Source organism: Dipodomys spectabilis, unplaced genomic scaffold, assembly GCF_019054845.1.
Source record: "Dipodomys spectabilis isolate Male_0828 unplaced genomic scaffold, ASM1905484v1 ptg000227l, whole genome shotgun sequence".
Taxonomy (NCBI): domain Eukaryota; kingdom Metazoa; phylum Chordata; class Mammalia; order Rodentia; family Heteromyidae; genus Dipodomys; species Dipodomys spectabilis.
This window is the reverse complement of record NW_024870904.1, coordinates 6,284,669-6,290,275: the sequence shown is the minus strand read 5'-3', so window position 1 is coordinate 6,290,275 and position 5,607 is coordinate 6,284,669. Positions and strand designations below refer to the sequence as shown.

General features: G+C 45.0%; 1 pseudogene; it reads left to right on the top strand.

Moving 5' to 3' along the window:
- The first annotated feature begins 215 nt into the window (after nucleotides 1-215).
- LOC122123352 lies at nucleotides 216-1,294 on the top strand (annotated as a pseudogene).
- Nucleotides 1,295-5,607: the final 4,313 nt, after the last annotated feature.

Genomic DNA, 5,607 nt, shown 5'->3' with positions numbered 1-5,607 from the left:
AAGGCTCAGGCTGGTGGATTCAGCCTCTTCTCAGTGGCGGTTGTAAGCAACAGAACAAGGGTCCATCTGACCCACGTTGGTTGCTTAATCCCTTCAGGAGACATTAACCTCTACCTGTAATCATGGCAGCTTCATTTGCAGGTTTCTTCACGGAAAACAAAGGTGCATCAAGGTGGCTGGCCCAGGACAAGTCTGCCGGACTGATTGGAAAAGTCATGAGAGTGCCCTTTTGCGGAGACTGGGACTTGGTGAAAACCCTGGGAAAAGGTACCTATGGAAAAGTTCAGCTTGTTGTGAATAGAGCAACTAAACAGGCAGTTGCAGTGAAGATTTTAGACATGAAACGGGCCAGGAACTCTCCGGAAAATATTAAGAAAGAAATCTGCATTAATCAAATGTTAAACCATGAGAATGTTTTGAAATTCTATGGTCACAGGAGAGAAGGCAATATGCGATATCTATTCTTGGAATACTGTAGTGGTGGAGACCTTTTTGATAGAATACAGCCAGATATAGGCATGCCTGAGGAAGATGCTCAGAGGTTCTTCCATCAACTCATGGCAGGGCTGTTTTATCTGCATGGTATTGGAATAGCTCATAGAGATATTAAGCCAGAAAATCTCCTCTTGGACAAAAGGGATAACCTCAAAATCTGTGACTTTGGCTTGGCCACAGTATTTCGCCATAAGAATTGTGAGCGTTTCTTGAAAAACATGTGTGGTACTTTACCTTATGTGGCTCCAGAACTTCTGAAGAGGGAAGAATGTCATGCAGAACCAGTTGATGTTTGGTCCTGTGGCATAGTTCTTACTGCAATGTTGGCTGGAGACTTACCATGGGAAGAGCCCAGTGACAGTTGTCCAGAATATTGTGATTGGAAAGAAAAGAAAACATATCTCAAGCCCTGGAAAAAAATTGATTCTGCTCCTCTGGCTCTGATTCAGAAAATCCTAGTGGAGAATCCAACAGCAAGAATTACCATCCAGGACATCCAAAAGGATAGATGGTACAACAAGTCATTTATGAAAGGGGCAGCGGGATTGTCAAGATAGGGAAAATAGGAGAAAGGTGAGGGAAGGTGTAACGAGTTGGACAAAATATACTTAATGAATTACTTGAGTAAACTAACCCCTCTCTACATGACCTGGACGATGAAAAAGAGAGAGAGAAAACAAGAAGTAAATGGGCAAAGAGGCCCTGAGTCAATGCAGGTGGTGTCCCCAAAACACCTGGTGGATTTTCCAAGCACAATCATTTGAATGTGGACTTTCCCCAGCATCTGTGGATGAACTAACGAGCCTGTAACCAACCCTGCACTAGAGATCACACACTGATCTTCAGCACTCTTCTCCAATCATTGCCCTCTTCCCTTTTCAAGGGGAAGCATTTATTTCATTGTATTGTCCATGAAAGAAGGTGGTTAAAAATCTCAAGTAAATCAGGCATCCATCCTTCATACCTGCAATTCTGCTACTCAGGAGGCTGAACTGACCAGGCCAGAAGCCAGGAGTACTGCCCGAAAAGAGGAGGTCACTGGCATTGCAAAAGAGGCAGAAGACAGTTTTTTGACAAATGGCACATTCATCATACTACAGGAATTCTCTATAATCTCCAAGTCCAAGTAATATAGAAAGAAATCACCAATATACTATGGAGCAATTTTTACAAAAAAGGGGGAGGTAGGCCCAATATACAGTTGCAGATAGCGTGGTTTACTGTTAACATTTTAAATTATTCAAAATGGGCACCTGAATCCAGATTTCAGAAGCACTGGGGACAACTAAACCCTAAGCCCCAAGTGAAAGTCAGGTGGAAGGACCCCCTGACACACAATGGAGAGGTCCTGACCCCCAAGTTACCATGGGCAGGGGATTTGGATGCGTTTTTCCCATAGGGGAGACAGCCCCCTTTTGGATGCCTGCCAGGAACCTTAAGTTTTTACCCATTTCCTCTATACAGGAGGATGCCCAAGGATAAACTAACCATCCCCAAGGGCAACCAGCCCTTGAGAAGCTCTTGTGTTCTCTAACAATTGCAGATGGTGATACTCCAGCTGATGGCTGTCCTGACCCTCCCAGTCCTGGCAATGGCTTTGGAATTCACATCAACCTCAAAGGGTGACCTGGGCAGTGATCGGCACTGGCAATGCAGAAATCATCAATTGCACCACAAGAGAAGCAGTGCCTTCGACCTGGTGGCCTGACCTTCATTTTGATCACCACCCTATCACATTACAGATGGACGGTTTAATATTTCTGTAAGAGCTAATTATTTTAATGTTACCAGCTCTAATTGTTCTTTTACTACTTGCTTGTACAACTACCCTTTGTTAAGCTTGCTGTAAACATGTCTAAAAAATGCACTAGAGGGCCTGGGAATGTGGTAGAGTGCTTGCCTTGCATGCATGAGGCCCTGGGTTTGATTCCTCAGCACCACATAAGCAGGAAAAAAAGGCCAGAAGTGGTGCTGTGGCTCCAGTGGTAGAGCACTAGCCTTGAGCTGAAGAGCTGAGAGACAGTGCCCAGACCCAGATCTCAGGCCCCACCACCGGACCACCCCCCCGAAAAAAAAAATAATATACCTGCTTTAGAACAATCCCCACCTCTGGTCTATGAAGTGGCAAAGACTGCTATTCCATCCCTCACTCTTGGGCTGAAAATGGTTTGGCTGATGCTTTTTCTATGCCTTCCTTGCATTATACGTGCCCTGCAAAACTCTTATGAGTTTAGCCAGCCAGTTATAGAAGATCAAGCTCCAAGTGAATAAATTTTCCCCGAGAGGAACCGCAGCCAGAGACGGGTAAGAGGGGGTGCCAGTCTGACCAACCTAAGACAGGGCCTTCAGCTTCGCTCTGAAGAAGTTCCCAGTGACGGGTAAGGCAGACAAGGCGATCCACCCAACCTAAGACAGGCGGGTTCGCTTCTTGAAACAGAGATGGGGTGTTGGGGGCTTACAGTAAAGTTTAAAGGTCATCTTGGTCCCTGGGCTTGCTTGAAGGCACATACAAGGAACTGGCTTACTTGAAAGACAAAAGGTACCGGGGATGACTTTGCTATGTCTGCAGTTTGTTTTAAATTTTCCTTGTTTTTCTGGACTATAGTAGAATGGCCTGAGTGTGGGGGCCCACGAGGATGCACCATGCCACATGTGTGGAACTCCCAGTACCCAGGCTGCTCCCATGTTCTGAAGAGGACAAGATACTGACTTTTATATATGCCCCGGAACTGATAGAAATGCTTGGGTTTTTCTAACTGTGGTGGGGCTAATGTTTATGACTGTGCTAGGTGGGGATGTGAGGTAACTTGGACCTGCTCCTATGCACAAGGGCCCTTCCTATCCTTGTCTGATGAAACTCGCCTCAAAACCCCTGCATGGCCAATGCTATTCCTACCAATGTAATCCAGTTAAAATACGCTTTACAGAGGAGAGGAAAAGGATAACTAAGTGGGAGGTGGATCTGCCATTAAAACAAAAAGGGGGAATCTGTGGGGAACACATAGGACACTGTCTCCAGAACCCGTTTGAGTACTCACCTGTGCTTTACCTACCTCTCACAACCTTTGATTACTGGAACTGCTGCACATTTGTTGATAATTACTCGCTATTCCTCCATAGTGACTTAGTTAAATTCTCATTTTCTGTGCTCCCATAAAACTGCTTAAGATTAATACTCTGCCCTCTGACTGTAAGATTTACTTCTTATGTGTGTATGCTGTATAGAAGCGTGTGATGTTCCAATAAACTTTGTCTATCCTGGCATGTTGTAGTCCACCTTTTGCTTCCCTGACACAGTCTGACTGTGTGAACAGCACCAATGGAGTGTGGTCATCATCTGGTGGCCTGCTCTGTAGTTTCACACTATTCAAACATTAGCTCCTTTTAGCTTTGAGCAATACACCAGTACTTTTGTAACAGCAGCATTGATTTATTTTACCATGCATTATAAATATATTCTCCAAGAACCACTGGAGTCACAATGATAGACATAAAAATGAATTACAGCAAAGCAAAATTTACTTGCAAACTCATGCGCGCACCACCAGCCAAAAATCTGGCAAGCAAGCACACAGAGCAAGCAGTCGGCCCCATTATTTATAGCTAATACAGCAACAGGCCCTGCCTCTCTGCTCAGATTGGTGGAGCTCAGGGTTACAATCTATTCTGCTTGGGATTGGCTCATTTGAATAGGATAATGTATTTACACCAGGTGATTTTGAGGTAAGATTAACAGTTCATAAGTAATCTCAACAGATGCCCACCCTACCTACTACTTCTGGAATAGTCCAGGGTGTGTCATAATCCCATCTGGAAAAAAACAGTTAATGAGAAATCAAACTTCAGACAAATCCTTTATCCCTAAGCAGTTGGTCTTTTCCTTAAGAACCAAGCCTCCAGGCCAAAGTAGGAACTTTTAAGCAATATGCTGAGAGAAAAGGCAATTTTTCTCACACATGTATAGATGTGTAAAAGAGGTTTTGTAGCATTTCTTCATGTTTCATTATATTTACTGTTAGGTTTTTAAAAAGAGGTAGCCGAGTAAGAACAGCAGCACACACATGGTATTCAGGTAAAGTGTAGGTTTATTCATGGTTCTGGCTGGCACCAGGGCATCTTGGTCCTCCCCTTGGTAGGGAAAGGGAGAGAGCTGGGAAAGAGAGAGAAAAGAGCTAGAAAAGACAAGAGAGGTCTAGAAAAGAGCAGAGAGAGAGTGTCTGGGCCTGGGCTAGGTCTTATCTAGGGTTTGGGGGAGAAAGGTGTGGCCACATCAAATTCAGATCTGACCTAAGTGGATGCAGATGTGACTTCTTCCAGGTCTCCCAGTTGCCTAGGTAACGCAGGTACTGGGTGGAGACTTTGCTGGGAGGAGGGTGGAGTCTGCTAGCCATCCAGGAGTGGACCTAACATTCCAGCTTTTGATAATCATGAAATACGGTTCCGATTCTCTCTGGCTATTTCCTGCTGACAAGGGGCTCCACAATAGGGGTAAAAGGCTGGAATTTGGTCCCCTCCCAGAGAAGGCAGTGAGCAGCAGCTGTCCCTAGGTGGCGTGAGTCCTTAGATGAAGTCTGGAGCAGTCTCATAAGCTTTGAGGGGCTTGAAAAAAAAATATTAGAGAGCAAATAAATGGCAAGAGGAAGGATTTGGGGCTGAAAATGTTGGTAGAAATGTCCCTAGCTACTTCTGACATCTGGAGACTAGGTAGACAAGTCAGGTGACAAAGGCAAGAATATAAATTCCTGTTCAGTTAATAGGTAGACAGGTATAGAGGTCTACTGACCTCCCGGCTCTGGTTAATTTTGAAAGGGCAGGCACAAAGTAGCTGATGTGACATCATCTCCTCTTAATCTTCTCCATGGTCCTTTGTTCCCCAGACTGGCTGAGTCTAGGTTCTGGTTGATGGGATGGCTTGTCCCAGTAGGTATTCAAGGAGGTTTGACCTCAAGGCCTGGGCACTGACCCTGAGCACTTCTGCTCCAGGACAGCACTGAACCACTTTGAGTTATAGTACCACTTGCAGAGTTTGGCTGGTTAGACATAAGAGTTTTGTGCCATGCTTCCAGCCTGGCTCTTTGCAAGTTAGCTGAGAGATGGAGTCTTAGGGATCTT